General features: G+C 35.2%; 1 protein-coding gene across 2 annotated transcripts in view; it reads right to left on the bottom strand.

The window, feature by feature from the left end:
• Nucleotides 1-14732, bottom strand: part of SPAG16 (sperm associated antigen 16) — a 1036541-nt gene that overhangs the window by 120792 nt on the left and 901017 nt on the right. The window lies entirely within an intron of this gene.

Here is a 14732-nt window from a genome sequence, read left to right as displayed (position 1 = left end):
GAGGATGACACTAATGTAGACATGTGATAGATTCAATTTACTTAAAGAAAATATTTGGTTTGACTTATCTTTTTTTAAAATATATTTTGTTTAGTTAAAAACATTTTAACAACAGTTTAGTCATTTAAAATTATGTAATAAGATATTTATAGGTAGTTTTATTTGTTTATTTTCTGTAATCATGGTTTTTTTATACTAAGTGATTTTTTTTTTTTTTTTTGGAAAAAAAGAAAGAAAAAGGTTGCTTCCATTTTCCACTTCACTTTGACAGTGATTAGCCCTGACTTGAATGCTTTGTCAGCAGGATCTGTCCCAACAGAAACGAAATGAGGTAATTTGCCTGAAAGCAAGAAATGCAAAGACCGTACAGAAATAGGGTCCTAATTATATTCCACTGTAGAAAACCTTTTGGTTAGAGTAACTGAATGATACTTCTGAAAAATAAGTATAAATCACTTTTATTGTAAGGATAGATTGCTGTTCAAGTCAAATAATAACCCAATGTCTTGGGCTCTCCATACATAAGGTGATAAAAGATCATTAGTGTGGATGATCAAATTTCTAGAAATCAAATCAATGCAGCTCACTAGGCTAGGACACATGGAGGGAGGCCAGTATATAGATTTCTGTCCATGAGAATTGAGACTTATAAGATGATTAACCTAACTGGAAATGTCCTAGTCCTACCCTAAACAAATACGAAACGCAGAAACCTACGCTAAAGACTCAAAGGCAGGCCCAAGTACACCTTAAGGATACAACTAAACTTACCCAGGATGAAAATTATTTTCTCCATAGCCATTTGGATTCAAGTTATTAAAAGGATATAATGAGTTATCTTTATCTCTGCATGAAACCAAAGTACACATTAGTGCAGCAGGTGAATTTAGCAAGTGGTATTCAAATGCATAAATCGAGGCAGAATACATTTCTAAAAATCACTAACGTACCCGGGGAGGGCATTTCTTTTGTTTTTAACTTGGAAGCCTCTGACACACAATTTTCAGTTCGGATTTGGGAGATTTATCATAACTGTTAAAAGATATGATTCACATCATTAAACATGGTCATTTTCATCATAAAGGAAATGATTCACATACTAAAACCCATGCAAAATATTTTTTTCTTTGAGTAATTTAACTTATTAGTATGGAAATACTTTTATTCTTGAAAGTTTACAATTCTTAATTTTTAAATGTACACCATTGGTATTAATCTTTCTTGTGATAATTTCTGTTTCATTCTTTTTAATTAAGAAAAAAAGAAGAGGTATGTGAGGGCAGTTTTCACACTATCTATAAGTACACTATGTAGACTGAGAAGTAGAGTTGTGTATTTCAAGATGTCATTATTTCTTGGAGAAAATCACATCTGAACCTATTAATTAAAGGGAAACTTTTAGAAAGATAAATTAACTGAAGATGGCTAAGGAAATGGTTTGAGAATGTATTCAAGTTTGGTTACCCTGGTCTGATATTACATACTTTCTTTTCCAATTAAGGGGAGCTTGGAGAAGGAGGGTATTCAGAATCCCTTAGGGATTGCTTATTGTGGGTAAGATGCAAAAATATATATACTTAAGAAATGCTAGTTGGAAAAGGGTATTTCATTAGAGAATGAAATAAGTTTAGAATTAAAAAAAAAACATATTCCTCATGGTATGGATATGAACAAAAAATTGGTTGTATAATAGAGCATGCATTGATTAAGTAGTTATCACACAGATTCACCAGTCATAAAATGTCCTGCCTACTTTCTCTTCTTGGATGCCAACTGCATGACTCGGCAGAAAGTGATGATGAAAACAGAGATTCTGATCTCATAAATGCAGTGAAGTGGTAGACCAGAGCACTATCTAGCATGGACATGAACTACCTCTTAATGCTAGATCTGGATGCCATCTTTTTATCCTCAACCTCACAAGTCAATTAGCCTGATTTCACTAAACCCTGTATAGAGAGCACTGAGACCATGACTACAGATCTAGAACTCACAGAGGAATATGGGCACAAGCATTAGTCTGCAATACACCAAGCATTCTCCTTCCTGTGAGATAATAAAATTAAGTCTGTATTAGAACAGTCATTAATGTTGGTTACATACTCAAGATCTAGCTAGATTTGTAGTTTGGCATCAGACGAGCACCTTGGGAAAGACAGTAAGATTAGACATCAGCATTACTATGTTTCATTTGACAAACTCCCTTTAGGAAAGGGAGATGTATATGCAGGTATAAAGCAGGCTGTTTACAGCCATATAAGGGTGGAATATATATAGCCAAACATCAGGATTTCAGTGGAGTTCCTGTGACTATGTCCACGATTTGCTGATGACTCAGGTTGGGTATCAGCCATAGTCACTGTTGATAGATGACAAGTGAGCAGTAGCAAATTTTGAGTTCAAGCAGACAGGTGATTACAACTTGTCCTAGAGCTAGGTTCTTCCAGAAGTTTAGTTGACATTTCACTGGAAAAAATTTAAGCTAATATCTATGAAAATTGGACTTTTTAATTTCTACACACACTGATTTTTCAAGTACGTGACTCAAATCTTCTTTCAAAATCTAATTTTCTATTGGTGTTGATGCTTTCATTGAGATGCACTAATATGAATGCATTCGATTGTAATGATTAGACAGAAAATCAATATTCTAATATATCAGGATTAAAAATAATTCTACCTCAAGTAGATGAATAGATGAAAAGTACTGCAGTCTCGGTAAGCCCATACCCAATTATAGTCTGATCAAGACATGCTGGCAAAAAATACCACTCTGAGAGAATTGATTCCTTTTAAAAAGATTTAATCTTTTTGGATTCATTTAACTGAGAAACATCACTCTTTAAAATGTGAATATATGAAATACAATAATAAATCTGTGAACTGTCAGCATATATTTTATTTCATGATGCCATTCCTATAATGGGATACAGAAAGAAATCACTGATAAGTTCTTATAATAGAGAAAAGATAAAAGAAACAGAATGTGAAGAGTAGAGTTATTTTTACTTTCAGATACTTTCAGCGCATATACGGATGGAGCTCAATAATCATTCAAAGTCAACATTTCGATGAATACCACAATATGAAGTGGTTTAGAAGGTAACAGCAGACCATGCAATGTGCTGGAATTGCTAAATATGTAAGGAGGAAAGACATGAAAAACTAAGATTTTATTTTTGTGGGTGTAATAGTGGGATTTGGGAAATCTTGTATCAAAATTAATATGTGACTAAAAACATGCTTTGCAAAGGGCTTTATTTATTAATCACTAAGTTCATCTTTCTAGCTTAATTCATAGCTAATTCAGTAACTCTAAAATAATTAGAAAATACAATCTTTCAAGGCAGTTATAACTCAACTTAAGAGACAAGGGAGATGGCATTCAATAAGGTGATCTACCATTAGCCTATTATGGGGAGCACTAATACTTTCACAGGTGCATCAATCATTTTTAATGTTCTAAAGCATTCAGCCAAGGAACATTAGAACAAGTCACCACTATTATTTAAAAAAAAAAACACTCTCTTTAGTCCTTTTATAGTATTATTTGAGGTGTTATGTGGATTTTGGAGAAATAAATTAAATAAGCACTAGCATAAACATTTTGAGATCACTGGATATTCTTTGATAAAGAATTATTTGGTAATGAATTTGGACTAGATTAGAGGTACCAACAGACTTTCTTATCCAATGAGGGCATCAGTCACATTCAACCTAATAAATATTTGGCTGGATTTAAAAATTTCTGCTTCTACAGACCTCAACAGAGCATGATCCAGAACCCTTTGGGGAAGAAAACTCTTCGCTCACTCTTCCTTTATGTTAATTAGTACTACACCCACCTCCAAAGGAATATGGACTTTAAAAAAAATTCAGCTTTATTGAGGTATAATTGAAAAATAAAATTTAATATATTTAAAGTGTATATTGTAGTGACTTGATATACCTATACATGTGAAAGGATTTCTCCATCTAGTTAATCAACACATCTATCACCTACCTACCTACCTACCTTATTTATTTATTTATTTATTTATTTATTTATTTATTTATTTAGGTGAAAACATTTAAGTTCTACTTTTCCAGCATATTTCCACTATATAATATAGTATTATCAACTGTAGCTGCTATGTTTTACATTAGATCCTCAGACCTTATTCATCTTAAGCTGAAAGTTTGTACCACTCTTTTTTCAAGATTGCTTTGGTTATTTGGGGTCTTTTGTTGTTCCATACTCATTTTAGGATTATTTTCCCTTTTCTGTGGAAAATGTCATTAAAATTTTGATAGAGATTGAATTGAAACTGCAGGCTGTTTGTTGTAGTACTTAACAATATTAACTCTTCTGGTCCAGGAGTATAAATTATCTTTCCATTTATTTGTGTCTTCTTCGATTTCTTTCATCAACATCTTACAGGTTTCAGAAAATAGATCTTTCATCTCTTTTGTTAAATTTATTGCTAGTATTTAATTCTTTTTTATGCAATTATAAATGGGATTATTTTCTTAATTTCTCTAATAGCTCATTGTAAGTGTGTATAAATGCAACTTATTTTTGTACATTGATTTTGTATCTTGCAACTTTACTGAATTCGTTTATTACTTCTAACACTTTTTTGGTGAAGACATTGGGGTTTTCTACATGTAATATCATGCCATATATAAAGAGAGATAGTTTTACTCCCTTTTTTCCCAATATGGATGTCTTTTATTTCTTCGTCTTACCTAATTTCTCTGGCTAGGACCTTCAATACTATGTTAAATGAAGTGGTGAGGGTGGGTACCCTTGTTTTGTTCCTGATCTTAGAGAAAAAGCTTTCAGCTTTCAACCATTACACATGATGTCAGCTGTAGGTTTATCATACTCTGCCTTCATAATTCAGTCTTGTTAGGCTGTTTTTTTTCAGGAATTTATCCATTTCCTCTAGGTTGTCCAATTTGTTGGTATACAATTATTCATAATAGATTCTTTTCTTGTTTTGTTTTGCTTGTAAACATCTTATTTTACATTTTATTTATTTTGAGGGAATGAGAGAGAGAGAGACAGTGGGAGGGACAGAGGGAGAGAGAGAGCATCACAAGCAGGCTCCATGGTTTTAGCATGGAGCCTGACTTGGGGCTCAAATACACAAACCATGAGATCATGACCTGAGCTGCAATCAAGAGTTGGATGCTCAAGTGGCTGAGGCACCCACACACACCCCTTCATAGTAGATTCTTATGATCTTTTGTATTTGCATGATATCAGCTGTAATATCTCCTATTTCTAATTTTATTTATTTGAGTCCTGTCTCTTTTTTTTCTTGGTAAGTCTAGCTACACATGTTTACAAGCTCCTTCCAGGGAGACAGGGTGACCTGTAGTGCCAGAGGGAGAATACGGAGATGGCATTCTCAGTTTTGAAATATGCAAATAGGCCTCTTTGGGAGAAAATCTGGGACACAGGCATTTCTTTCCTCCTCCTCTGTGCTGAGCCCTGTAGAGATGGCCACAGCATGTCCTGGTAAGACTAATGTTACAGTCTTATGGCTTTCATGGACATAAGCCTTGTTGGCTTTCAGAGTTGAGTGTTTTGGTTGCCCATCCCTCAGGTGAAAGTCTTAAAAGTTGGGGTGCTAGATGTCGGGTCCAAACCTTTCAGATATCAGAGAAGCTGGGAGCTGTGAGTTCCTTTTTGATTTTATGTTGCTGTGCTAGGGGGTATGGTTTATGGTAAGAATGCATTTCAGTCTTTCTTACCTGCTTGTGGTTATTTGGTCATTAACTTAATGTATAGGAATCACTCAGCTAGGTTTTGGATTTTTTTCAGAGGGAATTGCTGTGTGTGCAGCTGTAGTTTTGGTGTGTCTGGAAGGAAGTGAGTTCAGGAGCCTGCTAAAGTCACTATTGTACATTAAAATGCAAAATGCTTTTTTTTTTTTTTTTTAAAGTAGACAAAAGCAAAAGGATCAGAGTGCTCCTAAGAGTCTGTGGCTGTGTGCTAAGTGCTGGGGAGTTAAAGAAACATAAAACAGAGACCCCATCCTCAAGGTGTGTATTATTTAATACATACACAGTCTGGTAATTAGAATCAATACTTAACATCCCAGACCATATAACAGAGTGCTAGATGTGGTGTACAGACTTCAGTGCTGTGGAAAAGTCACAGGAAAAAGGAATCAAATTAAAGGCAAACTTCAGAGATAAGTTAATTAAACTGGGTTTTGGAGGACTGATAAAATTCATCAAAACAAAGGGGAGAAGAAAAAAACAATATGACATAAAATAATGAGGCCTTATTAGTGACATGGAAAGGCCTTTTGGTGTTCTGATGCATGGAGCAGACTCTTTCAGGGGACATCCACTACCAGATATAACCCCTGAAGAAAGGAGGTTGCTATATATATGAAGCTATGGACATTCATTAATATACCTATGTATATATGTATGGTGTTTATTGCTACATGTCTGTAGGTCTCCTTACTGATGAGCTCAAATCAATAAAATACATTTTGAGTATTAATCATTGTTTTCATAACAACATTGTAATGAATGATTCTAATGTGTTTTATTTAATAAATTATAGATTTTATTGCTCCCTTTTTTGCATTAGTTTTTTGTTTATAATATTAATTTCTTAATGTCATTTTTTTAAATTAAATTCAGAGTGCTATTGTACAAATAGGCAGCATTGGAATTATCACAAATGAGAGAGAAATTGACTAAATATCTTTATTCTTAGTGCCACAGTGGTATATGAGTACTTAAAGCAATTTGCTCATTAAACAGAAACTACTGGAGCAGCAAAAATCCTGCCAATATCAGCAGAAACTATTAGTTTGGAATGTAACCTTTCCTCTCAATTTTAGCTAAAGTGTCAAACATTTTTTTTTAAAAGCTAATTTTACATGTTTTAAAAGTGGTTAAGAACATTATCTCAGAGTTTATCCTGCTCCACAACTTAGCATATTTTCCTTGGTTTACTCATCTGTAAAATGGAGATAGTAAAAGCACCAAACTTAAAAGTTTTTGTGACAATTAAAGGAGCTAAAATATGTAATGTATTTAGAAGTGGCTGATGTATTTTAAAGGAGTGAAAATATATAAGTTGTTATAGAGTGCTAATTTGTGGCAGGCATATATTTATCACCCTATAAGTGTTTGCTATTTTTTGTTGTTGCAATTATTATTAAGCCATAAATTAACAAGAAAAAAAGAGTCCTTACAGTTTCAAGAAAAATGATTCATACATATAATTATGATAATAATGCAACAAAATAACTTATGTAGGTAAGACAAACAAATTATCCAGTTAGGAAACCAGAGTAAAATCAATTTACTGACAGAAGACTGGTAATCACTGGAATCATTAATAATAATTAATAATCACCCAGCATATATTTTTGTGCTTTTTCTAAACTGTATATTTTTTTCCATACCACAAATATTTTAGAATATTGGTTGCTGTTGTCTATATATCTCGTACTGAGTTACTGAGTCAGTATCTGATGTAGATAATAACTCCTATCATTATTTCATCAGAACCTGCTGTGATCCTTTTTGTGTCCTCTCAAATAATCTGTCAGTCCATGCAGACTTTTTTCAATCTACTTAGAAAATCCATTATGCCACCATATATAATATATCAAGTTGAAGTGGCCTGCATTATGTCTCATGTAGAATTTTGGAGTAGATATTATGAGACTTGAATTTTGGTTCCAACTCTGCCACTAATTATTCTTTAGATTTTAACCTAGGCATTTAAATTGGATTCACATTTGGCCTTCATATCATGAGGTGATAGCCTACAAGAGTTCTGTGATCCTTTTCAGCTCTAAAATGTTGAAGCTAAGTTTGTAGAAAAAATAAATATGAGAATTAAACAATTATCTCTCTTTAAGTCCTTAGTCAAAATGAAGAATATATCTGGTAAACCACTTCCTGTTAGATAAGTAGCCAGGGCAACTTGGAAACCACACAATTACAATATAAAAGCTCCTCTGCATTTAGAAGAAATGAACAGCATAATGTCTAAACATGAACATTTTGTAAAATACATTAACTTCATGGGATATTAAATTAACAGAATAAAAAATTAGAAACAAAACCCACTGGTATTCATTTGTGTATGGTCTAAGAAAGTGGTCCAGTTTCATTCTTTTGCATGTTGCTGTACAGTTTTCCCACTACCACTTATTGAAGAGACTGTCTTTTTTTCTATTGGATATTCTTTCCTGCTTTGTTAAAGATTAGTTTACCATATAATTGTGGATCCATGTCTGCATTTTCTTTTCTGCTTCATTGATTGATGTGTGTGTTTTTGTGCCAGTCTGATACTGTCTTGATGAGTACAGCTTTGTAAGATAGCTTGGGCTCCAGAATTGTGATGCCTCCAGCTTTGGTTTGGTGTCTCAGTATTGCTTTGGCTATTTGGGGTCTTTTGTGGTACCATAAAAATTTAGAATTATTTTCTATAGCTCTTAAAAATGCTGGTGGTATTTTGATAGAGATTACATTAAATGTATAGATTGCTTTGGGTAGTATACATATTTTAACAATATTTATTTTTCCAATCCATGAGCATGGAATGTTTCTTCCATTTCTTTGTGACACCTTCAATTTCTTTTATAAGTTTTCTATAGTTCTTTTTTCTCCTGGTTAGGTTTATTCCTGGGTATCTTATGGTTTTTGGTACAGTTGTAAATAGGATCAGTTCCTTGATTTCTCTTTCTGCTCTTTTATTATTGGTGTATAGACAGGCAATGGATTTCTTTACATTGATTTTATAGCCTGCAACTTTACTGAATTTATGTATCAGTTCTAGCAATTTTTTGGTGGAGTCTTTTGGATTTTATACAGAGTATCATGTTATCTGCAAATAGTGAAAGTTTAACTTCTTCCTTCCTGATTTGGATGCTTTTTTTTTCTTTGTCTGATTTTGAGGCTAGGACGTCCAGTACCATGTTAAATAGCAATAGTGAGAGTGGACATCCCTGTCTTGTTCCTCACTGTAGTGGAAACGCTCTCAGTTTTCCCTCATTCAAGATGATATTAGCTGTGGGTCTTTTATATATGGACTTTGTGATGTTGAGGTATAGTTACTCTATCCCTACTTTGTTGAAGGTATTTATCCCTCAACAACAAATGGATGTAGTGTTTTGTCACATGTGTTTTCTGCATCTATTGAGGAATCATATGGCTCTTATCCTTTCTTTTATTAATGTAAAGTATCACATTGATTGATTTGAGAATATTGAACCACCTCATCAGCCCAGGAATAAATCCTAATTGATCATGGTGAGTGATTCTTTTAATGTACTGTTGGATTTAATTTGCTAGTATCTTGTTGAGAGTTTTTGCATCTATGTTCATCAGGGGTATTGACTTGTAAATCTCCTTTTTACTGGGTTCTTTGTCTGGTTTTGGAATCAAGGTAATGCTAGACTCATAGAATAAGTTTGGAAGTTTACCTTCCATTTCTATATTTTTGGAACAGTTTGCAAAGCATAGATATTAACTCTTCTTTAAATGTCTGGTAGAATTCCCCTGGGAAGCCATCTGGCCCTGGATTTTTATCTGTTGGAAGAATTTTGATTATTGATTCAATTTCTTTGTTGGTTATGGGTCTGTTCAGATTTTCTATTTCTTCCTGTTTCAGTTTTGGTAGTTTGTATGTTTCTAGGAATTTATCCATTTATTCCAGATTACCCAATTTATTGCCATACAATTTTCATAATATTCTCTCAAGATTGTATTTCTGTGGTGTGGGTTGTGATCTCTCCTCTTTCATTCATGATGTTTTTTATTTGGGTCCTTTCTCTGACTAGGGGATCATCAATTTTATTAATTCTTTAAGAGAACCAGCTCTTAGTTTCATTGATCTGCCTTACTGGGTTTTGTTTGTTTGTTTGTTTCTATGTCATTTATTTCTGCTCTAATTTTTATTATTTCCCTTCTTCTCCTAGGTTTAGGCTTTATTTGCTGTTCCTTTTCTAGCTCCTTTAAGTATAAGTTAGGTTGTGTATTTGAGAGCTTTCTTGCTTCTTGAGGTAAGACTGTATTGCTATATATATCCTCCTTGCTGCACCCCAAAGGTTCTGGACTGTAGTGTTTTAATTTTCATTTGCTTCCATATTTTTTTTTTATTTCTTCTTTATTTTCCTGGTTAACCCATTCATTCTTTAGTAGAATGCTCTTTGACCTCCATGTATTTTTGGTCTTTTCAAAATTTTTCTTGTGGTTGACTTCAAGTTTCATAGAATTGTTGAAAATATACATGGTATGATCTCAATCTTTTTGTATTTGTTGAGGCCTCATGTGTGATCCAGTACATGATCTATTTTGGAGAATGCCCCATGTGCACTCAAAAAGAATGTGTATTCTGCTGCTTTAGGATGAAACATTCTGAATATATCTGTTAGGTAATCTGATCCAGTGTGTCATTCAAAACCATTGTTACCTTTTGGTTTTCTGCTTAGATAATCTGTCCATTGTTGTAAATGAGGTGTCAAGGTCTCCTACTAGTATTATATTGTTATCAATGAGTTTCTTTATGTTTGTTATTACTTGATTTATATATTTGGGTATTTCCAAGTTAGGGCATAAATATTTAAAATTGTTAGATCTTCTTGTTGGATAGATCCCTTTATTATTATATAGTACCCTTTTTTATCTCTTGTTAAAGTCTTTGGTTTAAAATCTAGTTTGTCTGATATAAGTATGGCTACTCCAGCTTTCTTTTGATGTCTATAGCATGATAGATGGTTCTCCATCGCCTCACTTTCAATCTTCAGGTATCTCTAGGTCTAAAATGAGTCTCTTCTAGGCAGCGTATAGATGGGTATTTTTTTTTTTTTTATCCATTCTGATGTCCTATGTCATTTAATTGGAGAATTTAGTCCATTCACATTCAGAGTTATTATTGACAGATATGAATTTAGTCCCATTGTATTACCTATAAAAAGTCAGTGCTTCTGGAGATTTTCTCTGTTCCTTACTTGTCTTTGTTGCTTTTGGTTTTTCTTTCCCACTCAAATAATCTCCTTTAATATTCATACAGGGCTGGTTTAGGTGTCACAAACTCTACTTTTTGTTTGTCTAGGAAACTCTTTATCTCTCCTTCTATTCTGAATGACAACCTTGTTGGATAAAGTATTTTTGGCTGTATATTTTTCCCACTTAGCACATTGAATAATCATGCCACTCCCTTCTGGCCTGCCAGTTTCTGTGGAGAGATGTTCTGTAATGTGATTTGTCTTCCCTTGCAGTTTAGAGATTCTTTCCTTTGCTTCTTTCAGGATTTTTTCCTTATCTCTGTATTTTGCAATGATATGTTTTGATGTAGGCCAACTTTTGTTGATCAATTTTGAGGGGAGTTCTTTGTGCCTCCTGGATTTGGATATCTGTTTCCTTCCCAGATTAGGAAAATTTTCAGCTTTAGTTTATTCAAACAAACCGTCTGCCCCTTTTCCCTCTCTTTTTCCTCTGGGATTCCTATGATACAAATGTTATTATGCTTTATGGAGTTGCTGAGTTCTCTAAGTCTACATTAGTCATCCAATATTTTTCTTTCCCTCTTCTTTTTAACTTCATTATTTTCCATAATTTTATCTTCTATATCACTTATTCATTCTGCTTCTCCCATCCATGTAGTCATTACATTCAGTTGTTTTTGCATCTTGGTTAAAGTATTTTTTTTTTATTTTGAGCTGACTAGTTTTTAGGTCCTTTGTCTCTGTGGTGAGGGACTTCCTGGCATCTTCTATGCCTTTCACAAGCCCAGCTAGTATCTTTATAATTATTGTTTTAAATTCTGGCTCAGACATATTACTTATATCTGTTTTGATTTGCTCCCTGGCTGTAACCTCTTCTTGTTCTTTAATTCCTCTGTCTTGGCATTTTATCCAGGTCTCTGTCTTTGTGTGTTAGGAAAGCCTGTGCCTGGTCCTATTTCCACTAGAGCATTCTATGATCAGCAGACCTGGTGTATGCAAGGGTTTGTACTGGTTTTTGGGGGAGGTGCCTGCTCTTGTCTGGCTCCAATCACACATCCCAAATAAAAAAGGCACCTGCAGAGTGCATGGGGGTGGGGCTTGGTGTAAGAGGCTCAAACCTACACTGTGTGTGCTATGTGGATCACTTAAGTGTGTCCTTGCTGATGGGAGGGGTGAAATATTGCGATGTCCTGCTCTGGTCCCCAGAGATAGGAGTTCATGCCTGCCATTATTCAGGAAGCACTCATAGAAGAGTGAATAACCTCTCTTCTTGTGTCCCAGGCTTACATCAGATCTCTGTTCTCACCCTATCAGTGTCCAAGCTGTCTCTCCTCCTGGCAGTTCAGTAATCCTGTGTTTTATCTCAGGTACATGGCTGGGTTTCAAAACCAAATTTCAGGGACCTGGCATGATGGGGACCCACACTTATCCTCTATGGAGGGTCTTGCCACACTGTGTCTGGTGCCAGTTTGTCCAAGAAAAGCAGTTACACAACTGCACAGGGGCTTGGATTTTATGGTAAAGCATAGCAAAAAGCTGGTGTCCAGGTTATCTGTCCTCAGCAGGTGTCTCTACTTCTATGTTTATGAATGTGGGAGCTCACTGGGGCCTGCTGACTCTTTTGTCCCCAAGAGGCAATGTCACCTCTCCCAAATGCAGTCCAAGAAGGGGAACTTCTCTCCTAGTGCGACTCAGGGAATCCTCAGAGTATGCTGTCCTCTCCCGGGCCTCTGCCCTCCTCCATGGGAGCACCAATGAGCCTGCCAGGCTTGACCCTGGCAATGGTGCTAACTTCAAAAACTTCAAACTTCCAGCTCTGCAGCTTGTAAAAATGCAATAATCATCCTGTCTTGTTTTCCAGTCAATGGTTTTGGCAAAGTGTTTTTCTTGTGCAATCTCCTGCATGCTGCTTTCCCTCTCTCCCCTCTCTCTCCTTTCTGTGATCAGGGCTCCCTCCTCTCCATAGCACCTATGATTATTTCCTCCCCCAAGTCATGTCTCTGTACCTCCTACATTCCATGATGTGGCCCCTTTTCTCCCTCTAGTTGTGCAATTTGTCCTCTCAGTCCTCAGATTTCCTGCTTGTTCAGAATGATTTGATAATTATCTAGCTGTATTCAAATGAAGAGGCAAACATAAAGTCCTACTATTCCATCACCTTAACTCCACCTAGCCTTATATCCTTTATTCTATTCATTTTAAGTTTAATTCTCATGTCTTCTGGATTCTTAAAGTGAAAGCTGGGGTTGTTAATTTGAGCCATTTTTGTCTTTTGTAATATCATTTTGTGCTATAAATTCCTCTCAAAGTCTGCTTTAGTGGCATCCAATAGCTTTTGATATGTTTGTTTTTCACTGTCATTCATTTCAAAGTACTTTATTATTTCCCTTTTGGATTCCTTGAACCATGGATTATTTGCCTTCCAAATATTTGGGAACTGAATGAGTTATAATTTAATTCCATTTCAGTCAGTGAAATACTTTGTATGACTTGAATCATTTAAAAATCATTGAGATTTGGGGCGCCTGGGTGGCGCAGTCGGTTAAGCGTCCGACTTCAGCCAGGTCACGATCTCGCGGTCCGGGAGTTCGAGCCCCGCGTCGGGCTCTGGGCTGATGGCTCAGAGCCTGGAGCCTGTTTCCAATTCTGTGTCTCCCTCTCTCTCTGCCCCTCCCCCATTCATGCTCTGTCTCTCTCTGTCCCAAAAATAAATAAAACGTTGAAAAAAAAATTAAAAAAAAAATCATTGAGATTTGGAGAGCCAGGGTGGCTCCGCTGGTTGAGCATCTGACTATAGATTTCATCTCAGGTCATGAACTTGTGGTGATGAGATGGAGTCCTACTTTAGGCTCCATGCTGGGTGTGGGGCCTTCTTGGGATTCTCTCTCCCTTTCTCTCTGCCCCTCCTCTGCTCATGCACACACACACACTCTCTCTTTCGAATAAAATAAGGTAAATTAAAATAGAATAAATAAAATCATTGAAACTTATTTTTGTTGCCCAAGATGTGATCTATCTTAGTACATGCTTCATCTACACTTGAAATGAATATGGATTATGCTGTTTAGAGTTTGAGTATTCTGTAAAGATCAATTGGGTCAAGTGGGTTGATACTGTTCAGGTCTCCTATGTCTTTATTGTGTTTCTATCTGGCAATTCTGGTTCTGTTAGTTATTCAGAAAAGCATATTTATCTTTCCAAATATAATTGTGGATTTATATTTATCAGCTTTTGCACCATGTATTTTGAAGCTATATGATTCAGTTTAAAAACATTTCGGATTATAATGTTTTTTAAAAATTACTTACTGACAGACTTTATTTGTTAACATTATTATAAAATGACATGATGCTATATTTTGAGAGCTACTTTGTCTGACATTAATGTTACCAGCATTCTTTTGATTAGTGTTAGCATGGTTTATCCTTTTCCAACTATTTACTTTTAATGATTTGCATCTCTAAGTTTTCTTATACATAGAATATAGTTTTGTCCTTTTTTATTTTTTTCTTTTATTTTTTTAATGTTTATTTATTTTTGACAGAGAAAGAGAGAGTGAGAGCATGAGTGGGGGAGGGGCTGAGAGAGAGACACACACACACACACACACACACACACACACACACACATCACAGAATACGAAGCAGGCTCCAGGCTCTGAGCTGTCAGCACAGAGCCTGACACGGGGCTCGAACTCACAGACCGTGAGATCATGACCTGAGCTGAAGTCAGACGCTCAACTGACTGGGCCACCCA

The sequence above is a fragment of the Herpailurus yagouaroundi genome, unplaced genomic scaffold (genome assembly GCF_014898765.1).
Source record: "Herpailurus yagouaroundi ecotype Mexico unplaced genomic scaffold, PumYag 140, whole genome shotgun sequence".
In the NCBI taxonomy this organism is placed as follows: domain Eukaryota; kingdom Metazoa; phylum Chordata; class Mammalia; order Carnivora; family Felidae; genus Herpailurus; species Herpailurus yagouaroundi.
The sequence above is the reverse complement of the archived record's forward strand: the minus strand, read 5'-3'. Positions and strand labels throughout refer to the sequence as shown.